Genomic DNA, 18,350 nt, shown 5'->3' on the forward strand with positions numbered 1-18,350 from the left:
ACTTCGAGTGCCTGCTTTAAGGCAGCTGGCATGTTCGGAACTAAGCTTTCTAGCCACAGTTTACATGGGGAAAGCTGAGCAGTAATGAGTCACCAGTGCATGTGACAGAAACAACCCAGTCACTCAAAAGAGATCTTATGATGGGGGGAGAAGTTTCTTGCGTGATACTTCATAAAGAGGCACTGTGTAATGAAGACAGCCTTTTGGGTCACATAAAGGGAATGTGACCTTTAGAGGAAAGGTGAGCCACTAACACTGTGCTGGGAAAAACTACAAACTGGAAATGTCCTCCCTGCATCTAATATGTGCCCACCCTGCATCTAGTAATTTCAGTCATATGTTTTTATGAAGATGGCTTTAGTAGTGGACCTCTTAAGGCAAGCCATTGCAAGCCCAAACAAGATTAAAAACAAACAACCCCAGCTTGTGTGAGTGTGATTGTTTGTCTATCATTTTGGCTGATACTGTTGAATGGTAGATTTGGCAAAGGAAGGCAAAAGGTGACAAATTCAAATAGCCTCAAGGACTAGGGTATTAACCTTAGCTTCCTCCTGCCCAGAAATTTGGTAATGTGTGTGAGAAAATATCAACAGCTTCTCAGAACAAAACCTGGTGCATTGAACTTACTTAGAAATCTTCCCAGTGAAATTCTAGCGTGTTTTGAATCCTTGACTTTCTGAGCATCTCATTCTTCTGAGCAGTAGCAATGCCCACTCCAATTTCCCTTCAGCCTTGGCTTCTAGAACAAGTGCCTTTTCTTAGCATTTCAGTAGAAAGGGCTCTTAAAAAGAGCCCATTGAAATACAAATCTACACTGATTAAAATATAAACTCTCAACGAAGTAGAAATTTCTGGTTTCTTTGGAAACTTAAGTTGTGCCACGTGATGCTTTTCTGGAAGCTGTCTTGTGAGAGGATGTTCTGTTGAAATGGACATGCCAACAGATGTTTTGCTGGCACAGACACTCTTGTGAGGGCATATGACATTTTGCTGGCACAGACACTCCTGTGAGGGCACATGACGTATGGAAAGAGTGTAAGTAGAACCCTACAGAGAGTGAGAGGATGCTCCTGCATCACGCTATATCTTGCACCACTTTGCTGATCTTCTCTTGTCATGACTTTGTGGAGTGAAACGTGACAAAGAACTTCTTGTGGAGTTCTGGCTGCTTCTGCTGATTCGTGCAGATTCGGTGGAGCCTTGTGGTTTCTGCTGGATCCAACAGCTGCTACTGATTCATGTTTGGCGTTGGCTACTGGACTGATGGTATGATTTGTGTTTGGTGTTTGCTATTGGACTGGAATGCTGGTCTCCTGACAATGAAGACTGGAATCATTCCAAAGAACTACCTCTAAGGAGGTCCACAAGGCCCTTGTCCCGTTAACCTTTGGTCGGTGGGATACAAGGGAGGTTGAAGTATTCCAGAACCCTAAATAAAGTAGGCTTTGAAAAATCTCAGCCTACATTTCAGCAAGAGGATAAACAGTTGAAGGGAGGCATCAGTTCCATTACCATTCTCCATATCACGCTCAGCGGCAATCCTACAGAGAAGAGCCCTAAATTACAGCAGTGAGGTAGCAAAGTAGGGCATTGAATGGAAGAAAAGAATTCAGACTTCATGTGCACTCAGGTGCCGTGGGAGGAAAGGAAGCATCTCAGATAATTCATAAGTTATTGCCTTGAGTCAGTGAAAGGGCTGGTGTTAATTCATGGAAATAGATGGACTTTGCAGGTTGAGTATCCTTACACACACGTTGAGGAAGAATCAGGAATCTTAAGATTGGTATAGGGCATCAGATTTGGATTTATTTATTTATGTATTTATTTATTTATTTGGTTTTTCGAGACAGGCTTTCTTTGTCTGGCCCTGGCTATCCTGGAACTCGCTTTGTAGACCAGGCTGGCCTTGAACTCAGAAATCCACCTGTCTCTGCCTCCCAAGTGCTGGGATTAAAGGCGTGCGCCACCACCGCCCGGCCAGATTTGGATTTATTGACAGGTGTTGGCTTGAGCCACCACGCAGACTGTGAGGGGAGATTAGCATTATGGGATAATTGGGTATGGTAACTCATAAGGACTGTTGAAAGAGAACAAGCCATTATGTTAGCAATCAGGAACAGAAGGAGGTGTGGAGAGCTTAAGGTAGACATCACATATTTTTTGAAGAGAATAGAAGAAAACTGTTCTTTGGATTTAGCAAATGGGAAATCATTGAGTAAGAGCTCTTGAGGAAGTAAAAGTACCAGAATCTAGGTTGCAAGAGATTATGGAGTGGCTAGGAAGCCAGTGAGGAAGACGCGCCTGAAGACTGCCTTCCCAGAAGCTGTGAAGAATGACAGATGGCAGAGATTCAAGGTCAAAGGTCAGGGGTCTGGTTTGTTTAAAGATAACAGAAGCCTGACACATTAAACAGCAGCAGCTTCTGGCTTAGCTCACCCCCAGCCCTCAGAATCTTCCAGCTCCACATACAAAAGTAACAACTTGTGAGTTAGAAAAAGAAATGCGTGTGTACTGCAATGGTTGTTTCCTGTTCTGCACCCTTTGCAACGCGGGTGTGACTGTTCCCATGTGTTTGGTGCGAGACTGTGTAGCAGTTCTGGGCATGCTCCTCTTGATGCCCACGGGGAGTCTTGGAGCCATACACACTTCCTGTACAGCAGTACTTACACAGTTGCATGCTCCCTTCAGTTCCTTACTCACCTTTCCTCCTCAGAACCCGTCCAGTGGGTACAGACCCTCAGGGTTTCCTGAACTCCCTCAAATTGAATTTTGAAATCCACAAACTAAAATCTTGGTTTTTCTTTTTCTTTTCTTTCTTAATTTTTATTTTAGTGGCAGCTTAACTCTCTTTGTCCTTTCTTCCATTAGTCTGACTTTTCTTTCCAAAGAGTTTTGAGGAAACAGAACACGGGAGAGTTTAGAGACTTCATTTGCACCAAGTAAAGTTTTACCAGGCTGCAAACCCTGTGAAGCAGGAAATGCCCCGTTTAATCACTGGAATCCTTAGCTTCACACACAGTGGCCACTTAGGAAATAGCTACTAGATAACACACACAGAGGTGTGCCAGGAGTGTGTTCTCATGCCTAGATGAGCCACAGACATATATCCTAGGAAGAACTGTTACATTCAGTAGGAGACTGGACCTGACCTGTACTGTTACACTGAAAAAAAACCAAGTGAAATTATATACTTTGGGTTCCAAAAATTAAAGGAGAGAAAAGCATTAAATCTCAGCTGCCATTTCCAAGGCCAAGTAAGGCTAAAGCAGTAAAAAATCTTCTCAGAACGCTGACAGGCAGGAGAACAGCGGTGGGCAGCATGGTCTCCGAGGCCCTGTCAAACTGATCCCTAAACGCTACACTTGATGGGTCTGAGATAGCCCAGGCTGGCCTCAAACTATGTTGTCTGCACTAGCCTTAGCCTCTTAGGATTCCATTACTCTATACTAGCAAGAAGAGACATGCTTCCTTCTTTCCTTATTTTCTTCCTTTCCTTCCTCCCCACCCCCTTTTTTTTAACATCAGAAAGCTTCCATTCCAATGGGCAGTAGATAAGATACAGGTTATACATTTTAGACAGACGTCCAGAGAGCCTGTGGCACAGAGCAAATCCGAAAGGACATTCAGAGTGGTCACATGGAGGCGCTGGGCTTTTGGCTATTGGCGCTCCTTGGAGGCCTTGAGCAATTAAAGCTATTTTGATTTTTTTGCACGTATGGAGTGCCTGTACAGATCCATGCTCTCTACATGCGTGCCTGGTGCCTGCAGAGGCCAGAAGAGGGTGTCACATCCGGTCTGACTACTTTGTGCTTTAAAGGTTTGTTCTGTACTGGGTGTGATGGCTCACACTCGTCACCCAGCCACTGGGATGCTGAGTCCACAATGGTGTGTCATGGGTCTGAGGTCACTCCAGGCCACACAGTGAGCTCCAAGCCACGATAGATTACCCAGTGACACCCTGCCCTCAAGCAAACAAAAGAGAAACAAAACAAAAGGCAAAACCAAGACCTGTTCCTCTCCATATAAATTGCTTCTAACTGCTCCTGCTTCTTCACTGGCATTTAGTGACTGGAGCAGCACAAATTTAAAAAAAAAAAAACCTCCAACAAACCCGTGACGCAGCATGACAATCTGCTAGGACCCATCTGATTTTCTTTGCTGTCTTGACCTCTCAGGCCACCCTCCCACCCCCTTGCAGAGCTAGGGATGGAACCTATGGCCTCTCCACCTTAGGCCAGCTCTCTGAAACCCAGCCACAGAATGGCTACTACTTATGGACATGTTCTCTTTCCTTCCCTTTTCTGTTTCAGTTTCTTCATTGATTTAGAATGGTCTCCATGTTCACCCATTTTCATTTCGTTTAAGACATCCTGACTCTCCTCTTAATATTATCCATGAATTTTTTTCCCCCTCTGAGAAGTAATGTTTCCTGCCGCATTCTTCATTTCCAAGTTAAGGGTCTGTGGCAGTTACTTCTGTATTGTGTGATAATGCACATGACCAAAGCAGTGTACAGAAGGAGGCTTCCAGAGGGACGGGAGTCTGTCACCACCGTGGCAGGGAGCCTGTCAGCTGGTGGGCAGCACGGGGAGAGCATCATCTGACAGTTCACATCTTAATCCAAAACCCGGGCAGAGGAGGCAGGAGTCTTCCGAACTCTCCAGCCCTGTCCCCAGTGACACGCCCTCTCCAGTGAGGCTATACTTCCTAATCCTTCCCCAATAGTTTCATACCTGTGGGCCAAGTAGTCAACATCTGAGCTTGCAGGGACCATCCTCATTCAAACCTCCCTAGGTTCGAGCATGCGAATGTGGAGTGTGCGCATGTGCACATGCAAAGGCACGTGTATAGAGACTAGAGGTTGATGCCATGTGCCCTTCTTCATCACTTTCCTCCTTATTTACTGAGGCAGGAGAGTGTCTCTCAATGAACCCAGTGCTCACCCCATCTGGCTAGTCTAGGTACCAGCTTGCTCTCCACCTCGGGAAGGCTAGGATCACAGGGACTGCCACACCCACTTCACAGTCCTAGCACCTCACCCACTGAGAAATCACCCTGGCTCTAATGTTTAATGTTTTTGTAGGCTCAGATCCAAACAATGAGATCATTGCTTGCCACTGTGGACTCAAAATACCGGCATAACAAATATCTATGTGTAGTTTTCTTTTTCCCCAAGAAACATGATGACCTATATTTAGTTTTGAAAAGATTGCTCTTACAGTCATATTATCTATGGAAAAATATTTTTAAATTCTAAACTACTTCTTTCAATCTAAGTCATTTAATTCTAGGATATACTTTGAATAGTTACCACTTCAAACAATATAGCACACTATACCTAGGGTTTTCAAATAGCTTAACATTATGTATGAAAAAAATCTTATACCACTTTTGGAGAAATAAGGCTAGAATATAAAACTGTTCATTCAACATTTCAAAGTAAGCCAGTATTAGAGTTAATAAGATTAAGAGTTTTTATTTTTAGACAATTCTTGTGTATTTAGATATTAATTATTGATAAAATTGTAAAATGCAATAATTATCAAAGAAAGCATTTCAGCACCAGGGTTTGATCATATTGGAAAAAAAATCTAACGTGCTCATTGTCTGTCAGAGCAAATGAGAAGTGTGTGAATGACTGACATAACTACCACATGTGACTGCCAAGCACGGGGGAGGCATTACTGTGTACATTAGCATCCATAACTGCCTGGCGGGGGTGCTATAACTCTGTGCACACACATGGCTAGTCAGAACCTATGTTTGATTTTTTTTTTTTAATCTTTATTTTTATGGAAAAGCCACATGATCCAAGACTGAATCTAGAGGTGCTTAGAGTCAACTAATTATAAATACTTGAACTCTTGACATTTCTCGTTACTGGTTGTATCCATGCCAACTACAAAATGAATACATGCTTTTTCCTACACTTAAACAATCACGGATGACTGAGAGCTGTGGTTTATTTCTGCGTGCACATGATACCTTCAGACCTGGCTTTAAGTCCACAGGGAAAATAGGTAACAGTCCGACATGTAAATTTCAAGTGAAGCCTTAACCTGATTTAAGTTTACAGATACCTGAGATCTTAGTGCCCAGCTAGGGTCAGCAGGAGTAAAACAAAGCAAAAACAAGCAAAAGAAAAAGTGGCCAAGGGAACATAAAACTAATCAGTGGATTCGACCACTGAGGGGAGGGGCCAGAGGAGACCTTGAAATATTTATGTTGAACTTTTTATTAGAGAAGTGTATCCATGAAGTTCTTGTGCCATAAATTAGTATGTCTCTGCAGTGACATGAGACAAGAGAACATAAGACCCTGGCACAGGGCCAACTCACTTTCCAGGTCTGACCTCCTGTTGTCAAGACAACCATATTAACCTCTCTTGATCTCAGTTTCAAAGCAACTTAAAGGATTAAAAGTGTGTGTGTGTGCACACGCGTGCACAGTGAGAGGAGTGGGGGAAGGAGGAGGCCAAGTACACAACCTGTGGAAGGGTGTCTTCAAGTATTATTAGAAGGGATCTGTGGCATGAATCTTGGTGTTCAATCAAGTCTGAACTGCGTTTTTCACCGTTTCCCCCTCTGCCATCCTTTCTCCTTACTCCAGAAACGGAACCCCATTTCCAGTGGCCCATTCTACTGCTGGCTTCTAGACATTGTGTGACGAATCACCTCCTACCTTCAACCACTGGCATGACACCAATTTTCAGCATCTGTGCATAAGTAATAATTTTAAAAAGGCAGGCATATGCTTAGTCAAAACTGCATCTATCGGAAACAATCTGTGACAATGCCATTCGTTTTCCCATACTCGTGTGTGTGAAACAGGCAGAGTAGACTGCAGAAAACGTCTCAGGACCACACGTGTGCACAGCTGTCCTTTGGACAGCAACAGGAGATGCCGAGACTCTCCCCATAAGGGAAGGGGGCAGGTCTCAGACCAGGTCTAATAGAGCTGCCTGGCCTCTCTTTACCCTGCTACCATGTCAAGCCCTTTCATAAAGTAAGAAAACATCTGGTTGCTTATAAGGCTGATTCACTTATTGTGAATATCTTCTATCTTAAAATGCCTTCAAGCAGGGACATTATAATTTCTATTAGGAAAATAAATCTATCAGACTTTGTTTGAACTTCTTTTACATGGGGAAGTCTCATAAAATTTAGCAAAAAAAAAAGGGGGGGGATATTTTGATAATATTTTCATACTTTCCATTAAGGGTCACCCCAAAAGTAGTTCAACTCATGTACCTGGAATGGGAGTTAGAGACAGTTGTGAGTCACTGTGTGCATCCTGGAAACTGAGCCCAAGACCTCTAGAAGAGCTGCCAGTGTTCTTACCATTAATTTAACTGTCTTCTGGCTTCCTTGGGTATTAGGAACAGAAAGGTGCAGACATATGTGTAGGCAAAATACTATACACATATAATTATAAATAAAAACTTTATTAAGTATAAAATGCATGGTTTTCCATAATAGTTAATTTCAGCAAACAGAAGCTTATTAGATCTGAGAATTAGACACCCAAGGCTTATTAGGTTTTTATTAACCTATTTAAGGTTATAAATATGTATTTAGCATCACATTGGCTATATGCAGTGATCATAAGGGGTGAGCAGAGGCCTTTCCAGTTTTTGATGTGTTTAATTTTTTGTTTTGTTTTGTTTTTGTTTTTTCGAGACAGGGTTTCTCTGTATAGCCCTGGCTGTCCTGGAACTCACTTTGTAGACCAGGCTGGTCTCAAACTCAGAAATCTGCCTGCCTCTGCCTCCCAAGTGCTGGGATTATAGGCATGCACCACCACTGCCTGGTGTGTTTAATTTTTACTGATGTCCAGTAGCCAGCTTTCCCCACGAGTGTCCTATAAGGATGAGCATATTTAAAAGTTACAGTGAGAGAATGTTAAATACCCTGATAAGTTTTGTAGAAAATAAGTGGAGTTAACTTATTTTCCAAAGTTACGTAACTACTTAATTTCCCTTTAACACTTATAAACAGATGAGAAACACCAACTTGATAATTTAAGAAACACACTTACACATATGTCCCATGACACTGAAAACAACTTCTAACACTTTCACATTTTTAGAAAACATATGAAAGACTGAACTTGTAAGTTCTTGAAGAATAACTTGAGGTGTGGGGGTTAAGGGCTGGGGACTACAAACAGAAGAGTTCCAAAGTCACAACTACATGCAGCTGTAAATTAGGTCTCTGAAGATCAAAACTTGCCCCAAAATCTAAACACAGATGATTCAAAATATACTTCACTAAAATCTGCCTCCTCTGAAACATCTCAGCCTGTGGTAAATTTTGCTTTCTGAGTTCTTCTGCACAAAGGCAGGCACTGCAAGCCCTTCCACTCCTGTCAACAGCATCCCTCCGCCACTCAGACTTAAGCTAGCACCTTGTCTTTCCTCTTGATGCTGACTAATAGAACTCCATCCTTATGCACTCAAACTGATAAGAAAAAGGAAAAGAGCAAGATAAGAACAGTGAATACCCCGTTCCCTATAGCTGCAGAGAGGGCAGAGAGGTTCATTTTCTTTAAGATAGCCCTTCCCAAGAATCTTACCAAGATTCAAACCAAGAATCTTATCAAGTACCTGAGTTTGATGTTCTTCTATCCTGTGAAAAATAACATGATTTAAAGGTCTGTAATTCTGGTTAGTTGCCTTAGCAGCTCTGTGGCCATGTTGAAATTTAATATAATCAACTTACTTCTGAAAGTGTCTCTGATAAATTTATTAATAAGGAAGAAAAAAGTCAGTATACATATTTTCTTACAAATACTCAAACATATATACATACATACATCATTTGGTTCTATTTTTTCCTTAAAGACGTAAGACTATTTCATCTCTCTCTTTTTTTTATTTTATAAATTACTTTATTGTAAAGAACTTGCAAATAAAAGACATCATTTACATTAACACAGCCATTCAAACAAGCACTTGTTCAGACCTAAAGTTTATGCATCTCAATAAATGAACTTTTATATTGTTAGAATAGTCATTTTGAAGGTGTGGAACTTAGCTTTGGATTTTACACTATAGACTCCATTTTTATGTATTTACTCATCACAAAGAACCACCCCCCCTCCAACTCATGACAGGGTAAAAATCAGCTCAGTGCTCTTTCACAACCGTGTGACACTTGCCTGCACTCTGTCTTTGTCATCTCACACACCTGCCCTTTTTCCTCACCACACACGCACCATCAGTCTACATGTGACGTTATAGGCTAGGATCCACAGATGAGGCAGAACATGTGTTTTTTCCTTCTGAGACTGAGTGTTCTTGCATAATGTACATTCTAAGACCATGCACTTCCCAGAAAATTTTGTGATTTCATTCTTCTTTAGAGTTGAGTAATATTCCATTTTATTTATGCACTCTACCATCTTCTTATTTGAGGTAATAATAACTGTTATTATAAAAAAACAAATATGTGTGACCCACTGAGTAGTGGTTTTCAACCCACAAGTCACGACCCCTTTGGGGGTGGAAAGCCCCTTTCATAGGGGTTGTAGATCAGAGCCTGCATTTCAGATATTTACATTACAGTTCATAACAGTTGCAAAATTACAGCCATGAAGTAGCAATGAGATAATTTATGGTTGGGGTCAGCACAGCCTTAGGAACTGAGAGGGTGGCAGCTTGGGAGGCTGAGAAGCACTCTGTGAAGGGAGCCTTCTTGTTCTGTCCAGACTCTGCCTCAGCAGTAGCACTCGCTGTGCTCACTTAGGGTCACCCTGGCTCCGACTGAGGCCGTTGGTTAGTTCTTGGTCACAAGCAGCTGTACTAAAGCTCCCTCTTGGAGGAGCTCGAATGTCTGACAGTCCTTAGCATTTCCTCTGCTTTATTACACAGTGCTGGTATTCCTGCTCAGGCTGTGGCAAGTTTTTGTCTAGCCCAGGGTTGTTGCTCTTATCGCTATTACCAACTGGCTTCCCCTGCTAACTCATCCAGATAGTATGCCTTTTCCAAGCTAGGCTCCAGGCTAAACGCAAGAGGACAGCCAGCATGTACAACTCCCCTGCGTGCCCCTTCCCCAAAGGATCCAGCCTAAATGTCTAAGTTCTGTTCATGAGAATACAGTTTGGTAGCCATGTGTACTTTCATAGGATGGCAGAAACAAACTTGGATTCTGACCGAGGATACTGGCAGAGTTTTTATTATAGGCTTGGAATAGCATTTTGTTATTGAGACTCAATCAGGAAATAGTTTGAAGAGATTATGAAGTCCTACAGACTTATTCAAAGCCTTTGCCATGACCCTGTCTAAAAAGCTATAAATTATAACATCTAGTTGGGATTCTACTAAAATTGAAATTAATCATCGTTAAGTAACGTGTTTTCTTTCTATTATTTGTCTCCATAGTTGGTGAATTAGGATATGTTTAAATGTACAGTCGTTTACTGCACACACCGCACACATGCCATTCGCTCACATCTTCAGCAATTAGACTGGACTTTTTAAACATTAGATTCATTACTGAGTCCCACATACGGGAGGCTTTCCAGGTTCCCAGGGCCACTCCTCAGTACGAAGACTTCGTGCCTTGCATGTGTGCTTTAAGATGTCATCTCATCTTTTAAGTAATTTGTGGGTAATCTAGAACACGATATGACATTCCCCACTCGTCACCAGATGAGAGGTCCAATCTGATGCAGTTCTGTCAGCGCTGAAGACTAACCAGAGGGCTCCTAATCCTGGACAACCTGGTATGGAGGGCCCACTCCATGGTTTACACAAGACCAACTAGGTTTCCAGACTTATTTCAGGAGAGTCCATCAAGAATCAACCACAATTTTAACTACAGCAGAAAAGTCTTGTCTCTGCCATATTTGACAGTTCTTAGTAAATGTAGCCCAACACTCTTTGAGGCTGTCTACTTCTGAACCAAGTATTTTCTGAAAGGAACTTAGTCACGTCTTGAAAAATAAATTCTTTCTTGAGATCTGTCACTGTACAAGGGAACATAGGAGGAGCGTAGTAAACCATCCCCACCAGGCTGCCACGCACGGGCACTGTGTGGACAGAGGCTACTTCCTGCCACCAGCCTTAGACCACTGGAGCTGCTCTGACAGAATGACCATAGACTTCCAAACAACAGAAATGTGCTCGTCTGTGCCCAAGGCTCAGAAGCCCTAGCTCAGGACAGTGAGAGACTCATAACCAGGGAGAACCAATTTACCCGGCAGAGTCTTTTGCTGTGTAGCTCATGAGGGAAGGGGTGAAACACCACAGGGGCTCTTGTACAAGGGCACTAGTCAGGAGAGCTCTGCTCCTGTAACTAAAGTTCCCAAGGACATTTACGTGTCTCCCAATAATACCACCACTAGTTTATCAGCTTATGAACTGGGGGAGGGACAGACACACAAACATACAGACGACAGCATCACCCTTGCCTTCCTGAACATTCTGTTATTAAGCATTAATAAGTCTAAAACTGACTTTATTTAAAAAATAAAGGACCCTATATACATAAATGTTGCTTATACTATTGGCTACAGAATCTCACGTTAAAACAATAACCCTGTAAGTGCTGGACCTGCTATCACTTACCACAAAACAATAAACATCACAGAGAAACCCTGACCGTACCAGTGCCCGTCCTGAATAATAGCTGTCATGCCTGAATAGCTGCAAGCAAATCTTTTCATACTCAGAATATGGCACCAGCTTCAAGATAATGTTGATAGGAAAACATGGAAAGGACCTGCCTTACACTTAGCCCGCGATGTCTCTCAGTTCTTGTCCGGTGCTCATGGGAGCTGAGCTGCTGAAGGTAGGCTGGCCATCTGACCTCAGGTGACCACTCCAGCTCCAGCTCCTGTCTTCTGAGACACAGAGCAGTGTAACTTACAATGCTCGCTCTCGTTTGTTAAGTCTGTAGCCATGCACATCTGGCTGTTGTACCATCTTTGGGAGTGGGGACCGGGAAGCTCCACGGTTGGGATTACACTTTCATGGGGAGGTTAGAAGAAACAACATCAGCAGGGCAACGAATGGATTAACACAGCGTTTTCCCTAGATCTGCTGACTCCTGAATGGATGGCCAATTCACTACCATCCTCCAGACTGTCGTGCAGCCAGCTACGGAAGGCAAGGCAATGGCAATGGCTAAGGGCTAAGGCCCCTAATTACTACAAGACCAAAACCAACCAAACAAACAAATAAACCACCATGGCTTTTTTTCCAACTTGCACTGGACTACAACGACAACCTTAAGGTCTATGGACTGCTGTCTTCTGGATATTCCTCAGTTAAAACTGTGCAGGTACTGCAGTGAGGTAAACAATGTCAACCTCAGCGGACGTGGCAGTCGTAGTATGAAAATGCAGGCTGTAGTCGCAGCTCATGGTTGTTCCTGGAACACTGGGAAAGAAAGCCTTACTAAACAATGTCTACATGGATTCTAAGATAAACTGTTAGCTAAGAAGTCCTGCACTGTACAGCTAATAACTTTAAAATTATTCAATAATTCCTTAAAGATCTTTTAGACTGCTCTTCCATAATTCCATTTTTATTTGGTAATTTTCAGTCACTTTCATGGATCAGTGATTCTGCTTAAACATGTATATACTTTTCTTTAAATTATAAATGTTTTAGATAAATATATCACTGACACACATTTACTTATCAGCTAATCTGATTCTAGGAACCAGATTTTATCAGCTAGACAGAAGGAACCTTTAGTAGAAAAAGCATTGGTTTGGGAACTGTGAAGCATTCAGTAAAATATTTACATTTTATGCATGAGCCTAAAGTCTAAGTTAAGTCAAATGTGTAAGCCTAAGTATTATTGTTGGAAAAAAGGACATCTTTACTTTCAAATCTGCCCTTTTCTTTCTTCAGCAGGAAGTGCACCAAGGGAGACATCTTTCTTTGTGTGTTTCCTGTTCTTTTAAGACAGGGTTTCTTTGTGTAACCCTGGCCGTCCTGGAACTTGATATGCAGAACGGGCTGGCCTCGAACTCAGAGACCTGCTTTCCTGCACCTCCAGGGGGCTGGTATCAAAGGCGTGCACCACTCCTGCCTGGCATCCAAGGAGACAAATCTTACGGTTATATATATGATATGGTGGATGCTGACTACCTCTATCCATAAATGCACGAGTTGTCGGTTTTAAGTCATCAAGAATTATTCACGTAAGGATCTAAATACCCCAAAGGGCACATCACACCTGGACGTGTTTTCATGGCATGGTGGCGCACACCTGTAAGTCTAGCACTGTAGGGATGATGATCTCTTGTGCACTGTGTAAAAGTGTCACCTGTCAATAAAGAGCTGAGTGGCCTGTAGCAAAGGCAGGGACATCCTGTAACTGGAACATCTGGCAGAATTATAGGAACTCTGAGAAAGACTGAGGTGCAGGAAGATTTACTACCTGCACTCAGTATGAAAGTGAGGAGAGGTGACCGTGTGTGGCAGGTGTAGAATAGAGTAATGGGTTAAGTGAGTTACGGGCTAGCTGGGGAACAAGCCTCGCTTAAGGCCTAGGCATTACTTCATAAATAAATTGTCTCAAAGACAAACAAAAACACTAGGGGTATAGATTGGTGGCAGAGTGCTTGGCTACCAGGTAGGAAACTCTGAGTTCAAGTCCTAGTGCTATAGAAAACAAAAATGCCAAAGTAATACATCAAAAAGCCTGTGTACACGTATACCACCCACCCACCTTAAAAAATACCTAAAACAAACTACTATCGCTATAGCTACATATAACCTTAATTTTTTTTCAAAACCTATATTTAATGATGGTTCTTAAGTGCTTTAACCTCCCTTTTAGCCTACTACCCACCAGAGGTAGTAGAAAAGAAAGGGTATGGAGGAAGTGGACCTGTTTAGAAAGCTTCTTTGGAGCAACTCCCATCTGTGTTGTCAGGAAATCGGCAGTTCCGTTCACAGGTCAGCAGGGGGAGATCCATCCACTCACAGACACTTCAGGGATACACCAGCCATCCAGTTTGGTAGTCAGGATAGCAATAGGCAGCAGTGTGGCACTATTTAGCAGAGACAGCCAGGCCTCAGCTTCAGCAGAGTCAGCGGAGGGACCAGGAGGGACAGAAGTTCCTCAGCTGTGCCTCTCTCAGGGAAGCAAAGATCAGTGAAGGCTCTCGAGACCCACAAGGGTTGCACAGCTAGCTCTACCAGCAAGCCAAGCTCAGCCTGTCACTGCTGAGTCCTTTTTACACTCTCTCCAAACATCACTGTCTTCCAGGGTCTTGCTTCAGCACAGGGTCTTGCCTTAGCATGTGCACCTGTCTCAGCTGACATCACTCTGCCAATCACCTGGAGTCTGTGGAGGCGGCAAGACATTGCCGAACACCACCAGAAGCTTGTTGGTACGTTTCTCTCTATGGAGTTCTGACAAACACAGCTCAACTATGCGATGTAAGGCAGACCACTACATGGGTGGTCCCTTGCTTGCTTTAGCAGAACATCCTTTCACCTGTGTCCACTTCAACTAAACTTCCTTCACCTGTTTGCCGTGGGAAACCACCATCCAATAGACTTTCCAAAGAACCCTGAAGTTACCACCTCAGCTACATTGCCAGTTAGAGGCAGCTGTGCTGACACACCCCTGTAATCCAGCAATTGAGCAGTTGAGATGAGATTATAGAGTTCAAGGCCAGCCTGAACTACATAGTATGAGACCATGCTAAAAAAAGGCTTCAACTATACACTGGGTCACAGACAAGGCACAAAAACTTGATGAAAGCTAAAAATACCTTGTGAATAAACTCTACTAAAGCAAATCTGGGTTAATGTTCCACCACAATCCTCAGATTCCCCGGCAAACAGCAGCAGCTCTAACAATCAAAGCATTGGAACACTTGGTTGAATGTCACCCATATACTGTCCCTGATAAAACAATACTCATGTCATTATATTAGGCATACCCAGTTAGTCAAAGAATGAAATGTGAAATAAACTTCTGATTAATGTAATCCTTTATTCATGTTTTCCAGAGGAATAACAACCAAAATAATATCTAGGCTCCTTTAAAATAAACTTTAAAGACTATCACACAAATATATGTCTGCTAGTTTTAACTATTTCCACCTGGCTTTAACTATTTCCAGTAAGTGGTTTTCTTTAGCTAAAGTTTCAAACTGCTTTTTTGCATGAAGTCAACACCATTTCAACAGAAAGCATCTTGAATGATCTCCTAAGCGTCTTTGTCTTTGTCATTATCAAATAGCTTGAACTTTATGCATACTACAGTGCCCTCTGAATGACCACACCTTGCTTCCCAAGGCTGGAGGATACCTCCAACGTAGATACAGTTAGCTCGGAAGATCTTGTAGAAACCCACATAGAACAGAACTGGGGAGGGAGAGGAGCCCAGGCACAGTAAATCCAAGCCAACCCGACAACGGCTGTGGTCATGGCCCTGCTACTATCCAACCCGACCCGACCCGACCCGACCCGACCCGACGGCTGTTACTAGTTCTGTGGCCTCAGCTCAATGGAGCAGAGAAACCACCAGGCTTATTAGCAAATGGCAGTGTTTAAGGCACAGCCGCTTCTAAGGGAATAGAGTGAAGTCTCAAAGAAAGGGAAGCTTCTTTTTATTTCCAGAGAAAGGGGGTCATCACTCAACTTATTAACCCCAATGTCTGAGTAAGAAATGCCTTTAAATGGGGTTCAAGGGAACAGATGCTAGAAACACAACCCATCACTTATTACCAATGCTACCTGTTGGCATTTAGTCTAGGCTCCGCCCACAGTTACCTAGCAACAGCCAGGTGCCCCTGACTGCTTGCCCCCTCCTCTCTCTCTTGCTCTCTTCTCTTGTTCCTGCTCTCTTATCCTCTTCCCCCTCTCTCCCCATCCCCCTTCCCCTTCCACCTGCTCATGGCTGGCTTCTACACCTCTTTTCCCTTTCTCTCAACTCCCTTTCCCATGCCCTATGTAAACTCTATTCTATATTGTCCCGTCCTGTGACTGGTCCCTCAGGGGGAAGGAATGCCTCAGCCTGGGCCCACAGAGGCCCCGCCTTCCCCCACATCTTACAAGGCCGTCACCAAACACATCCCTGGCTTCTCCTTCTTTTTATAAAACACAACACTACCTGCTATCGCGATCAATATTGATAATAAAAGGGAGTTTGATTTAAAACTATTTTACAATCCTATGAAATCTGAATTTCCGTTTACAGTATACGCCACTAAGCTTCCATTTTGATGCTAAAGATGAACAGATCATCAAGGTCTCTGAGAAACAGAAGAGTTAAAAAGATTCAATTATAAGTCACTATCACTCATGTAGTCAAAGGAAAACTACCGTGCTCCATGAATCCTATTACACAGCTCCGCACTTCCGCTTAATTCCTGTTTTATTGTCTTGCCAACATGATTGCCAACTCCTTAAGCTTTACAGCTAGTCAAGAATTAAGTCTGCATTAAACACAAAATTAATATGTCTTTGGATTTAATTTTTTAAATTAATAACAAAGTGCAATGTAGAGGGGAGTCAATGTACCAAAAAATTGAAACAGAAGATAAAAATCCATTGAAACAATGCTCAGTAGTGTGTGTGTGTGTGTGTGTGTGTGTGTGTAAGTAAAACAGTCACTGAACATTCCCCTGCCGCTCCCTTAAATAAAGTTAATTATTAGACTCATGGATCTGTGTTTTCAAATATGATTTAAGTGCTTATTATGAACATTACATTTTGAGTAATCACTAACCCCGACTGTTATCCCTCTGTTGATATGATGCCACGATGCTATTTTATTCAGAATTATATCTAATTGTCCCTAAAAATAACTTTGATTTACCTTGTCTGTGACAGGGTCTCACAATGTAGCTCTGGCTGTCATGGAACTCACAATCCTGTCGCAGTAACCTAGGCTGAGATTTCAGAGCTACAACCCTGCCTGAAATTGAATTTCAAATGTAACTCTAAGTTAAATGATTCTAGTTAAGTGCTGCAAACTAAGAATCCTATTGTGTAACTATTTCATCATAGCCCTACGGCTGCCAGTTAGGAAGCACCCCGTGTGGCGGCCTCTGGAGGGGCAGCCTCCCTGCTCTTCCCTCTCCACCTCTTGGCCACATCAGGCATGCGATAGCTATTTACTTAGTGGGCCTGTAATCAACACTGGCAATAAATAGCTGCTTGGCTTAGTATATATGCCCTCCCAAATGTAGATGTCATTAAATAGAATAAACAAAGTATTAAAATGCTAAATGTATAATAAGTAGTTTCAGTGACCAAAAAAGAGATAATTAAGAATGCATAAATGTATCCCATTAAACTATCTGAAAAATTTCAGGACTAGAAAAGTGACTTAAACATTTAAGGCCAATGCCCTCTGCCAAAGCCCATGGGAATGCTACCTCCAGGGTGTATTATTATAAATGCATACCATTTAATATTCTGATTAAATCATTAATTTTTTTCAAATTGAAAACGATCATTTATTTTTAAATAAAAATCACACTGTTCTCCTGTACAGACTAACTTCTAATATGTAGTGAAAATGAGCAAAATCTTCCACAGCTTACCAGACCCTTTTGTGTCGAATCATCTGGAAAGCTGTCAACTGAAGACTCCAGCGCCTGTCTACATTAGCACTGTTCTACTCTGCAGAGCGACTCCTTTCCTCGCCTTTAAAACACTGTTCTTCACTCTGCCACGCCTCATCACCAAGAGGGGAAGGACATCTCTATTATTCCAAGTTGTAATCAAATTTTCAGACAAGTTGGCACACAGGTACAACTGCAGCAGATCCCAACAAAAGCTGCAAGCCACAAACGCATTCTCTCAGCTCACTAAGAGTTCTTAATGTCATCTTCAAAGAAATGCCAATTTAACTGCGAAAGTCTTGTTCAGCCAACCAAATCATTTCTGTAGACCTTACAGTAATCCAAAATCTCAAATTTGAGCTGACATGCCCAGTCCTCACCTAAGTTAATTTGCCCTTTGAAATCACATACCTGACATGCTTAATTTGAAAATTTTTTTTTTGACATACTTTTTTGAAAAGGAACTTTTATAATTCTTGATGAAGCAGACGGATGGTATGGGACAAAGATCCAAACAGCGGGAATCTCTGACTAGGACTTGCAGTCACTACTAAAAAAACGACGATAGACATTTCTCCTAGCATCAAGACTTTGTCGCATTTCTCATCATTACAGTTAGCTGTACTGAGGTTTGGACAATGTTCACTCTCGCTTCAATGTTTAAGGGAATGCTTTTCATCAATGCTTGAAAGCTCTGAGCTATATTGTACTTTACATCAAATTAGTTAGAGAATAGCTATTGTAAAACTGTCAGCACATCTCTAACACGCCTTGTGTAGGCTCCACCTGCTCTGTGCTGCCCACTA

Source organism: Mus pahari, chromosome 17 (genome assembly GCF_900095145.1).
Source record: "Mus pahari chromosome 17, PAHARI_EIJ_v1.1, whole genome shotgun sequence".
In the NCBI taxonomy this organism is placed as follows: domain Eukaryota; kingdom Metazoa; phylum Chordata; class Mammalia; order Rodentia; family Muridae; genus Mus; species Mus pahari.